The 13521-nt window shown below is 33.9% G+C and overlaps 1 protein-coding gene across 2 annotated transcripts in view; it reads left to right on the forward strand.

Moving 5' to 3' along the window:
• Positions 1-13521, forward strand: part of LOC102505575 (olfactory receptor 11G2) — a 442453-nt gene that overhangs the window by 240322 nt on the left and 188610 nt on the right. The gene's annotated exons all lie outside the window — the stretch shown is intronic.

Consider the following 13521-nt stretch of genomic DNA (forward strand, 5'->3'; position numbering starts at 1 on the left):
AGGACACATACAAGGCAACACACAGCAATAATCCAGCTCCTGTATGCTTTCCCATGAGATGATGAGAGAAGAAGGAACTTTGATACATTTTTACTTACAGATTTTACCACTAAATCATGCCTTTTTGACATGTGACTCTGCCATGTGGCATAGTGGTGTTTGCCTTCATGCATTACTTACTCCGTAATATTACAGTTACAGCTTTTCAAAGAGTAAGGACCCAGAGCAGGGAGAATGAGATAGCAAAACAAAACAGAAAGTACAGTTGACCCTTAACAATAAGGGTATGAACTGTGCATGTCCACTTATATGGGAATTTTTTCCGATAGTAAATACTACAGTATTACATGACTGGTGGATTGAATCCAGGGATGTGGAACCCTGGATATACAGGGCCGATTTTAAGTTTTACGTGGATTTTCCACTGTGTGGAGGGTCATTGCCCCTAATCTCCCAGGTTGTTCAAGGGTCAACTGTATTGTCTAGACCTAGACACAAACACATGGTACATGTGATACATGATAGTGATAGATTTTGGATCCTTAAGGAAAATAATCAGTAAATGATAATGAGGCAAGTAATTAGCAGTCAAGAATGGAGAGCTCAGATCTCCAGCCTCCCTCCTCATTTGAAAATAAATTTCAGAGATATAAAAGATTACATCTATAAAACAGAGAACTATGAAATTAGTAAAAGCAGAGATGGGCACAAATTTTAACAAAATGTAGCTCATGAAAACATTTTAATGTCATGTAAAAACTAGAATCCATGAAGATAAAGACTGACAGATTTGCCTTTATGAAAGTAAAAAAAATGGACATAAAAAAGGAGATGAGAATATATTTTCAAAAGTGAAAAAAGAACTGTTGACTCTAATTAGTAATAAAAGGTTAAAGAAACAGTGGAAAAGTGGGGAAATCACATGGATTGGCAATTCACAGTGTTAGAACTGCAAATATCTTTAAACACAAACATGCTCAACCTTATTGATAAAGAAATGCAAGTTAAAATAACAAAATATATAATTTTATCTATCACACTAAAAGTAAATTCAATTTTGATCAGAATATGAGATGGAGTTGAAGAATTCTTGAGTACTACTTTTTTGTATTAGCACAATACCTTAGGGGGTGAGAAACTTGGCACTGTATCTTAGATTTTAAAATCTTGCAACAGTTTAATGGAGAACCTCCACTCCTGAGATTTATAGCCTAAGTTTTCAAAGAAAAATAATCAAGAGTGCTCATTGTACCATTATCTTTAATAACCAAAAATTTTAAAAACTCTCCAAAACCTCATCATTAATAGAATTATTTAAAAATGGAAATCTATGTGTGCTGGTATGGAAAAATGTGTAAGACATATTATTAAATTTTTAAATGTTGTTTTATTTTAAATTATTATAATATTCTAATGAAAAACCATACACACATGTTATAGATTAAACAAATCTCAGAGAACCATAGATTCACCAAACTATCAAGAGTGCTTACCATTAGTATATTAGCTTATAGGGGTTAATGCAGATTCTAATTTTTATAAGTTCAAATTCAATAAATTTAAAAGAATTACAGTCTAGTCCTGGATAATGCTCTCAAAAATGTAGTTGGCTTTTAGCTACCAAAAACTTCAAGTCAGAGAATTATTTATTTTACATTCAATTGTGAAAGATTTAAAAATAATCTGTAAATAACCTGAGACTTGTTCGAACTAGCTATGCTGGTTTATCATCTATTACCTAAACATTTAGAATTGCAGCAGCACTGAAAACTAAGATCAATAATTATGGATCAGCAATCAATCATAGATAGCCAGGAATGGAAATATATTCCAAGTCATATATCAACTTCTGACAAAGCAGTTTCACCAAGAAAGGCAGGAAGATATCTTCTGTCCCTTACTCACCAGCACTTCCAAAGTGTCCTCTCTGAATAACTGGGAAAATTCTTGGAAAGAAGAACAATGAGAGAGATAAATCTATCTGATATTAAAATGTATTATAAAGCTAGAATAATAAAATGATACTTTACCTTCATAAGAATAGGTAGAAAAATGAACAGATATAAAAAAACTGGCAGCTTAGAAATAGTCATATATTAAAATTACGCTGCTTAGGATAAATGTACAGTTATTTGGGAATAAATAAGGCTGGTTAGCTAAAGTCTTAAAGAAAAATAAATTCAAATATTTTAAACATTTCAACCATAATAATTTAAACAGTAAAAGACTGAGATAAATCTATAAGTGAATATATATGCTGTGTTGTATTTTATAATATTAGGTAACATCAAGATAAGTATATAAGTAAATATAGACACTTTCTTATGTTACATTATTGAGTCAGGACCATGTCAAATGCAGAAAACACAGAAATAAAGGTTAACAGATTTTATTCAGCAAAAATGAGTAAACTTCTTATTATCTCAATAGCATAATCAAAATTGTAAGAGACAAAAGCTGCACTGGAGAACCACAGTCACACATATATGTCCTTAATATCAAAATTATATGAGTCAATAAGGACAATTTCAAGAGCACTGTATAAAAAAGACAAGGTGAAGCACAAAATGTTTAAGATAAACAAGTGATGTTTGAACAAATGAAAAAAATAGTTTAATTTCAGTAAAAAATATAGTTTGAGGTCATACACATCTTTGGATTTACTTTGAATGGTAGAATAAGATACCTGGTTATATTTTTCTATGTATCTTGATATGTCACAAATATTATAAATATTCTTCTCCATACTTTCTGCTTGCTTTGGAAGTTGTGACTGAAAAGCACTGAGACTCTTCTAGGATTTTTTCACTTGCTCTCACTTTCTTCAGTCTCTTTTTTGTATGTCCAAAGTCTAATAAAGGAGAAATCTATTCTATTTTGAAATTGTATAAGACAACATGAAAAATGTGCCAGTTAATGTCCTTGGGAAAACCTTGCATTTTATAAATGAATTCCCTCAGCAATTAAAAAGGTCGTGCATTTGGCAAGCTAGATTATTCAGACTCTCTCATTAGCGTGTAACTTTTCCCTATAGTAAGGGACAGAAATAAGGGATTACCAATCAAACAATATACCTGCATTTCCATGCACAGACACGGATAAAAGCTGAGTATCTATTTAAAATGTACATAACATTGAATTTTCAAAGACCCAAAATAAGAAGAATTTAGAAATATGAGAGAGAAGATTAATTGTATTATATTTCACTTTATTTAAAAAAATTTGTATAAAATTTTGTGACCATAAACGTTTCTTTCTTAGTCCTATCATCTGAATAAAGGTAAAAATATAAGTACAAATTTAATTGATCATATTGGAAATAACTTATTCCTAAGAGTCACATTCCTCTGGTACCTTTCTATTTTCCTCTGTAATTAGTTCCTCTCAGATTTGCAAGCTCTGGGAACTGCATTGTTCCAGAATAGTTCATTGTCAAAATGAAAGACATTTGCTATTCTTTATTTGATTTCGTCCATGCCAAACAACAGCTGACTTATTTCTTATTTCTCGTATTGGACTCCTTGTGTTTATTATGTTAGGTGGACTATACAACCAACTATTTTGTCACATTATGGTGAGATTTCAGTGAAAAGCCTGGTCAACAGTATCTAAAACTATTTTGTTGTTGTCTCTGAATTGACAACTTCACATATTGATTACTTCACACATTCGTAGCTTAGATACTCTTAAGAAAATAACATAGCTATTAAAGGGTTGATGTGTTATTTCCAAATCTACTATAAACTTTCTTGTATGTTTCTTTTGGACACAATTACTCATTTCTCTTAGGTATATACCTTGCAGTGGAATTAATGGGTCATGGGGTAGACATGTCTTTCAGAAACTGCCAGAGTTTCCAATGTGGTTGTACCAGTTTACCCTCCCATGAGCAGTATACAGGACTTCCAGTTGTTCCATAGCCTTCACAGACTTTGCTATTCTCAAGCCTTTTAAATTTAATTTAAGCTATTTTTTAAGTACATTGAAATACTGATTGTGGTTATAATTTATATTTCCCTGGTTATTAGTAATGAGGAACATCTTTTCATGCGGTTATTTTTCATTTGACTATTCCCTTTTGTGAAGTCCTATTTAACTCTTTCTGCCCAAATCTTATGAACGGACAACTCAGGTGAAACAAGCAAATTCTTAAAACCACAAATTATGCTACTGACAAGAAAGAAAATGTACATATTGTGTATCAAGGAAATTAAAACCATAATTTAAAATATTCCCTTTAAAAACACAAGGAACACTTGCTTCACTTATGAAAATTTTTTCCCAAATGTTTAAAAAATGAGATAATATAGAGGGAGGAGATCAAGATGGCGGAGTAGGCGGATGCTGAGCTCACCTCCCCCCACACGCACATCAAAAATACATCCACATGTGGAGCAGTTCTCACTGAAAACAAACTGGAGACTGGCAGAAAAACTCTTCTACAACTAGGGCTGTAAAAACGATCCACACAAAACTGAGTAGGAAGGAAAGAGAAGTGTGATCAGATCAGGATCCACATCCCTAGGAGGGAACACAGACGAGGAGGGGAATATCCTGGGCTTGGATAGCCTCCTTGGGGAGTGAGCAGTTTAAACCATACGTTGGAAACCCCAGCCCTGGGGTCTGACACTGGGAAAATGAATGCCGTTAGCTGATTTGAAAACCAGCCAGACTTACAGAAGAGCTGTAAAAAACCCAGACTCCATTCATGGAGGACATTCTCATGCTTGCTTACTCCCAGAAACAGGGCAGAGGAAGAAGATTGAAACTGTCTTGAGGCTCTGGTTGGTTTCCAGTTATGGCCCCAGCATGTACCCCTGCCTGTACCAGTCACTTACTCTGGCCCCTCTAGTTCTGGCACAGCTCCCAACTAGGGTGAAAACCGACATTGTTGAGGAAAATGTGTAGTTGGGAGGGATGGAGCCAGCTTGGACCTAGCACTGCATCTGAACCTGGCGAGGGTGCCTATTGCTGGCACTTGTGGAGACAGTGGATCAGGAGCTGTCTTGAGCTCTGACTGGCAGCCAGGATTATCCCAGTGTGCCACAGCCCACACTGGGCACCTACTCTGTCCCCTCTTGATCCACCACTGCTCACCTCTGGGGTGAAGGTGCCACTGCTGGGAATGAGGGAGAGTGTACACTTAGAGGAAAAAGAACCAGCTCAGACCTGACCCTTATGGCTTCTGCTTCAGCACCTTGGTACCTACCCCTGCCCCCAGTAGGGTAGTGATAGTCACTGAGCATAGGATATGCTCTGGTTCACACCTGGCTCTGGCTCTAACCACTCTACCTCCAGCCCTACCTCCCACCAATGCAATATCTGACAGCATACCTTGAGGGAAAACATGACCCAGGCTCACTCCAGATTCAGCTCCCTCATCAAAGCCATTGGGCACACCCAGAATGCATAAGGACACTCTCACACAAGCATATCACTTCAAGACTGGGATAAATATTCCACCTAATCTCATAAAGACAAAGAAATTTAAACAAAATGAAAAGACAGAGGAATTAGTTTCAAATAAAGGAACAAGAAAAAAGCCTGAAAAATAACAAATGAAAGAGAGAAAAATAATTTACCAGATAAAGAGTTCAGAACATTAGTAATAAGAATGTTAAGTAAACATGGGAAAATAATAGATGAACACAATAAGAATTTTTAAAAGGAACTAGAAAATATGAAGAAGAACCAATCAGAGCTGAAGAATACAATAACTGAAATGAAAAGCACAGTGGAAGGACAGAAGAATGCGTAAGTGATCTGGTGTATTCACAGAAAGTTCAGGTTCTCAGTGGTGCAGGAACACATCCGAGACCAGATCCTCAGTGGCTGCCTGACTCCCAATTTTGCAGGCCTGGACTGTGAGTGCTCATTTTAATTTCAATCTGTCATCAAGATCAATGAAATAGCAAATACAATCCAGATTTTGACTTACACACCACTTGACTTATAACAAAATGTTACTGCAATTCATTGGGGAGTAAGATGACCCATTAAATGAAGTACGCTGAAGCAATCAGATATTCATAGGAAAAATAAATGTTCACTGCTCCCTACCTTATATTATGCATAAAACATTAATATAAGGCAGAACATATACCTAATTGTGAAAGGTAAAACAATAACACATTAGAATGCAATGAACATAATAAATTACCTTTATATTCTTAATTTCTGAAACAATACCAAAACAAACCTCACCATAAAAGTGAAAAAAAGGTGAATTAGATTTCATCAAAAATTTTTTAAAATGTTATTGAAAAAAACCATCGAGAAAGTGAAAAGTTAAGACATAGACCAAAGAAGACATTTCACATACGTATATCTTAACAATGTTCTTATTTGTAGAATATATAAAGAACACAAAAATGTAATCTTCATAATATATGGCAGAGTTTCTCAATCTTGGCACTGTTGACATTTTGGACTGGATAATTCTTTTTTTGTGTGTGGGAGGCTGTCTCATTCATTGCAAAATATAGAGCAGCATTCCTGGCCTGTATCCATTGCCAGGAGCAGCCTCCACATGTGACATTCAGCAATGTCCCAGATATTGCCAAATGTCCCTTCATTGAGAACCACTGATATACGAAATCCAGTAAATAATTAATAAAATCAAAGAAGTAAGGTATGACCTATAACCAAGAGAAAAAACAACAAAGAGAAACATGCAGAAATGTTTTAGATAAATAGGACTTTTAATTAAAGATTCTAAAATAGATACTGTATAGTCAAGAATTTAAAAGAAAATATGAACATGAGAGAAGAAATAGACGATACAAAAAAAGAACCAAATGGAATTTTTGAAGTTGTAAAGTTCAGTGTACAGACTGAAAAATTCCATCTGAAGTACAAAGAAACAACAAAATCCCTGGATGGAAAATAGAAACCGTCTACACTAAAGTAGACACTGAAAAAAATTGGGGGAAAAATGAACAGAGCCTCAGTGGCTTATGAAAAATATCAAGTAATCTATCATATGTGGTATTGGAGACAGGGAGTGCAGAAAAAATATTTGAAGAAATAATGCTCAAAAAATTCTAAATGTAATGGAAAGTATAAGCCCACAGATCAAAGGACAAAATGAAGTTAGACTGTCTCAGGAAAACAAAATGAAATAGAATAACATCAAGACATAGGAATGCTGAAAATGAGTAATGAAAACATCTTAAATCTGAAAGAGGAAAAAAGATACTTTATATTCAGAAGAGCAAAAAATTAAATAACTTCGGACTTTTTTCAGAAACTATGCAAGCTATCTTTAAAATACTAAAGAATCCTCTCAACCTAGAATTCTACAACAAAAGAAAGGAAGAAGGAAGGAAGGAAGGAAGAAAGGAAAGAAAGAGAAAGAAAGAGAAAGAAAGGAAAAAGAAAGATGAAACAGCTAAAATAACCATTTATGTCTAATGACTACTAACTTAGGCCGTTTGATTCTTTCCTGGTCAAATTAAAACAAGCTATTTGGATTATTGCTGGGGTTTCCAGAATGAAGGCCATGTTGCTCTTTGTAAATCAACCACCTTAAGTCCTGAAGACGGTAAGACTATTGAAAGAAAAGGGGAAATCTGCATGACAATTGCTGTCAAGTGTCCCATAGCTAGCATTGCAGGAGGAATTAGGCTGGTGACCACAGTGGTATTTAGATATTGATAGTCTCTTAAGCCAGTGGTCTTGCTGTTTGGTCAAGTAAATTGTCCCTAGATAATTGGAAAATAAAATCACTCTCATCTTGAGTATTCAGTCATGGAAACCTTTATGGAAACTCTGAGGAAGATTAAAACAGGTCATATAAAAACCACCCAAAAATTACCTGGTGCTGAGCCAGGAGATTGGAATGCTAAGGTCTTAGATGATTTAGGGATTCTTAGAACCAGTCACATGAGATCATGAAATAAAAGAACGTGGGAACATCCAAACAAAGAAAAGATGGGCATACTTCTTTCGCACCTGCTGACGCCACTGTTCTGAACTGAACTCAGTGCCCCTGAGAAAAATAATCTGAAGATGATTTTAGGCAGATTTCTTTGAAATCAAGGGCCTGCACAAAACCAGCACATGGATTATATTGGACTCCTTCCTGAAGCCCCAGTGGTCTAAAAATTAGTATTCAATAGAATTGACACCTGTTTAGCTCTTAAGATCTGCTGGGGCTGTAACAGAAGCAACCACCGCGAATACAAGTGAAGGTTTACAACACTGTCGAGTCTATCAGTGTTTCACATGGATACAATTTCTCTGATAAAGGCATTTTACTGTTACTAATATACAAAAGTGAGCAAAGAAACATTGGATTACATGGTATGTCACATTTCTTATCACTCTTCGAGCAGTGGTCTTATTGAAAATTGAAAACAAACAGTTCAGAGCATATCTTACTTTAAATAGGAGTGGATAAAGGCGTGAAAGTCTGCTAATAGTATTGGTAAAATGTAAAATTTCAATTGGGTATGAAAGAGAGCAAATGGGATACTCCACAGGAAAAGTTTCTTAGAACTGAAGGTAGGAATGAGAAAATAGAGGGAAATATAATTACCCAACTTTATATCTTCATGTCTTCTGTTTTGATAGACTCGCTTGTGAGTAAAATAGTGCCAGACCTAATGGTAGCATACAGTAAATGTTAAATATGATTTTGCATTTGATACTTTTTAGTACTCTTCAAGTAAATTTTCATATTAGAATTCCCCAGACCTAATAGTGGTTTTATATTGCCCCTCTTAACTGTTGTTTGTAAAACATACCAGTTTCTGTAATTATGCAGTGCCAAAAAAAGTTTCCTCTTTTGTAATTTAGGGAAAACAACACCGCGTCTTTAATAATTCCCATTGGTATTTGATCATCAGCTGGGTATTGTTAGGTCTCAAAATATATTCTTTCTTTATCATCACCCACTCAATATTTATGATCCCTTTTTGCCAGAGAAAATATTTATTTTTGTCATTATTTGAGAGATAATGCCATTATTTTTGGAATGAGAAGCTGTCCAGATTTCAATATGCCCTGAGTCAAGTAATGTTCTGAAACACTCTGTAGAACTGGTAAGTCATGGAGGCAGTTTTAATGTAGATTAAAACAATATAGAAACATTCCTGGATACTGACTTATAATCATAGTGTACAGATATAATCAGATGTGAAAAGCCATTTAGAAGCTGAACAATGTGACAAAATTATAGAATTTTAGAAAGCATTATTAATTCTAGTTGGCATACAAATATAGCATGTTCTTATTATAAGTCTGACAACATGGGGCAAATTATATAATTGAATATACTTTATTACAATTTAAGTGATTTTATTTTCCATCATCTAAACAGTTTCCATGTCAAACTTCATCGCATCAGTGTTATTGCCAATAAAAATTTTATAGCATTTGCAATCTATGCCAAAGAGTGATTGATTATTCAAGAGGTAACTGGCTGAATGGAATCTTCACTTTTGTTTTCAAAACTGTTTTATTCCCTTGTGCTTATAAACCTACCAGATCTAACACATCAATTTCTTATTCTGCTTTTTAAACAAAAATACATCAGCTAAATTAACTAGTATCATGTGGACAAGAACACAACCTTTGGCAAATCTAACCTAAGCTATAATTGCTCTTATTTAATGTTTTTCTATATGAAGATTATAAATAATTGAAATATAAATTTTAATAGAATAAAGCATTGATATGTTCTGTTATATTTAGACATTTTGTTCTTTGTAGATCAAGCATTAAATGATCAATCACAATTTGTCTTTTTGATGATTGTCATCTCCTATTGACAGGGAGCAGGACCCTGTGGGCTCTTCCTAATACAAATCCTTTCTGCGCCCCGTTTCTCTTTTGTAGGACACAGTCTTCCTGCAGCCTCCTTGACCTTCCCTGAGTTCCAAAGGGCAGATTCAAACAGTTACTAATCAGGGAAGGGAGGGAACACAGAGACAAGTGAGGCAGGAGCAGTCAAGAAACAATAGTGCAGCCCGTGCAAGGACCCACATTTTAGTGGGGCTCCTAATTCAGGGGTCTCTCCCTCCACTAACACTATGAGTAAATTTCAAATTCTAATGCCCAGTTCATGTATATTTATTACACATGAGTCTACACATTAGAATTAAAATGTTGATTTCAAAGTTTCACATATCTTTATCCCCAGCCATTTCAGAGTAATCTGAAAGTTTTTCACCTAACAAAGGCAAGTTAAGGCACTTTGTTTTCTGCAGGAAAGGAGGATGCCAGGCAGACAATCAAAATGATCCTTTTGAAAACATAGTCTTTATCTCTTTGCTCTGTCTTCTCCTGCCCTCTCCATACCCTTAGGGAGACTGTGTGAGTGTGTGTGTGTGTGTGTGTGTGTGTGTGTGCATGTGTGTTTAAATTTTAGTGTTGAAAACCTATATATGAAAATGCCCTTTAAAGGAAAATCATAGATTAGTGCAAGTTAATACTATAAAAACAGAAAGGAACAAGAGTAGAAACATTCTTTGGTGTGTAAAAACTATTAGTTATATATCGTTAGCTGTATTACTCAAAAAAAAAAACCCAGAATTTTTTTAAAGTTGTATTTTAAATATCTATGTGCTTTCACTCACTCACTCCATCAACAACTCTTATTGATGGCCTTTATAAACTATGTTATGAGGCAAATAACAGTAATTTATTTTCAAGGACCTTAAAAATGATTTGGGGAAAGAAACGACACTAGAAATTAAATCCTAAAAATGAAGGAAGCTTGAATTAGAATAAACTTGTCTAACTCTTTCTCCAGTGTTACTTCTGTTTCAGAAGATTAATACTTTATACATGTGATGTACTTATAAAATAATTAAGGTGTAGAACACATGATACAAGCCATAAATACAGTGGAAACTGTTATGGGTTTCATATCTAGGGAAGGTTTTTGTTGTTGTTGTTGTTGTTGTTGTTGTTATTATTATTATTATTTAGGAGAGAGGTCTTGAGATGCCAAGAGAGATTTGGTATTTTGGACAGAGGAATTTGTGTAGCTAAAAAGAAGAAAACAAGCAAAGATGGGGAAAATATGTATGAAGAATGTAGAAAACCATGAGGTTGTTTCTATTGAAATAGAAGTTCAATTTTTGCCACACTAGAAAATAGTATTGGAATTTATTTTATTGACATATAGTCTTTTTACAATATGTCAATTTCTGGTGTACAGCATAAAGTTTCAGTCACACATAAACATATATATATTCATTTTCATATTCTTTTCATTATAGGTTACTATAAGATATAGTTCTCTGTGCTGTACAATAGAAACTTGTTGTTTATTTTATATATAGTAGTTTGTCTCTGCAAATCTCTAACTTCCAATTTATCCTTTCCCACCCCCTGGACCCATATTAATCATAAGTTTGTTTTCTATGCCTGTGAGTCTGTTTCCTGTTTTGTAAATAAGTTTATTTGTGTCTTTTTTTAGATTCCACATATAGGTGATGTCACATGGTATTTTTCTTTCTCTTTCTGACTTACTTCACTTAGAATGATGATCTCCAGGTCCATCCATGTTCTTGCAAATGGCATTATTTTATTCTTTGTTATGACTGAGTAGTATTCCACTAATATGTATGTAAATATACCACATCTTCTTTATCCAGTCATCTGTCAATGGACATTTAGGTTGCTTCCACATCTTGGCTATTGTAAATAGTGCTGTTGTGAACATTGGGGTGCATGTATCTTTTTGAATTAGTTCCCTCCAGCTATATGCCCAGGAGTGGGATTGCTGGATTATATGGTGTCTATTTTTAGTTTTTAAAGGAATCTCCATACTGTTTTCCATAATGGCTGCACCAAACTACATTCCCACCAACATTGTGAAAGAGTTCCCTTTTCTCCAGACCCTCTAAAGTATTTAACTTTTATGATTGGTAACTTTTATAAGGGGCTGATTTTGAAGGCCTAAGAGAATTCACAGATTTATAAGGTAGTTATGTAATTACAGTTTTTTTTTTAAAGAAAACAATGATATGATGAAAACAGAATTTTAAATAATGTTAAATTCCTAAAAACAAACCATATTTGTGGAGTGATGACATTATGTATCATCTACAAAATGAAATTCTATACAGCTGAAAAATTTAAGAATTTTTATGTGCTCATATGAACATAGTTTTAATGTTCTAAGTGAAACACCCAAGGAAGATAACTATGTATATAGCATGAACATGGTTGTCTTAATAAAAGACAAATGTAAACATACACTAATACCCAAAACACATACACAACACACACACACACACAAACTTGTCTGACTCTTGCTCCTGTGTTTCTATTTCAAAAGATTTCAGAAGATTAATACCATACTAATATGCATGTTATTTTTCTTAAAATCTATCTCAGAAACAAATCGTTTACAGTTAGTTATCCTATTATGTGTGACTTGTTTTTTTCCATTAGTGTAAGCTTCTTTTATTTTTAAGTTAAAGGAAAATTACATTTCTAACAAATGTTTTTTAAAGTGATATTTGTTTCTGTTTTAAAATGCTTCAACATTCAATTTGTTATATGATTATAGTTCCCAATTTCTGTTGATTTTGTTTTAAAACTGATTTTAATCTAGATTCTAAATATGTGTTATATAGTCCATTTATTCATTCATTCATTCAACAGACATTTGAGTGACATGCACTATTCTGGATACTAGAATGGGTATAAATTACTTTGTGTATCTTTGGAAACTGCCTTGCTCTCTTTAAAAGCAGTTTCAAAAGTTAAGATTTCAAAAAGAAGTGTCAGTATGAATCCTTAAAATATTAGACACATAATCTTTCTAGACATGGAGATGAATAACTTTACATACTTGATGTAATTTAGTACTTTACATCAATCCACGTTTCTCTGAGTAGGAAATTGGCCAAAAGATACATTTATATAGGGAAAAATACATTCACCCAGTTGGAAAATGTACCCATGGGGTTGTCTTAAAGAAACAATATATAGCATTGTGATGCTTCTTTCTGTTTCTGATGATTGGGAGAGTAAATTGCAGGAAATTAATAGGGTACAAGAAAAGGAGATGCAAGACTATTCCTGGGAGTAATATAAGGCACCTCCATATGAAATTATTTTCTTCTCTCTGGTAAGTAATAATGGAAAAAAAGGCTATACTTTATTGAAAGAGCTTTGTAAAAACCTAGATGATTTAGAAATCACTAGTGATGAAAGCAAGTTTTTGAAAAGCAAAGCCGGTAAAATCAGTTTTGCAATAAGCATGGGCTGATGACAAAGCTGTTTCATAAATGTAGATGATTTTACCGAAAGACCTGTATTTCTCTTACCAACATAGATTAGTTACCTCAAGCTCTTTTAGTCATTTTGAAGCCTGTGATAAATAAACCTGCACAATCCAACCAGTTACCCTCTATATAGCAACAAACAAGCTATAAGAAAATGAATGAATGCAAACTGAATATGAAATAAATTCATTTACGTTTGGCTGTGGGTTTTCTTCATCCTTCATATTGCTTACCAAATTCTATAAGAGGTGTTTGATGTGAATAATGTTAAATT

Source organism: Camelus ferus, chromosome 6 (assembly GCF_009834535.1).
Source record: "Camelus ferus isolate YT-003-E chromosome 6, BCGSAC_Cfer_1.0, whole genome shotgun sequence".
NCBI lineage: Eukaryota > Metazoa > Chordata > Mammalia > Artiodactyla > Camelidae > Camelus > Camelus ferus.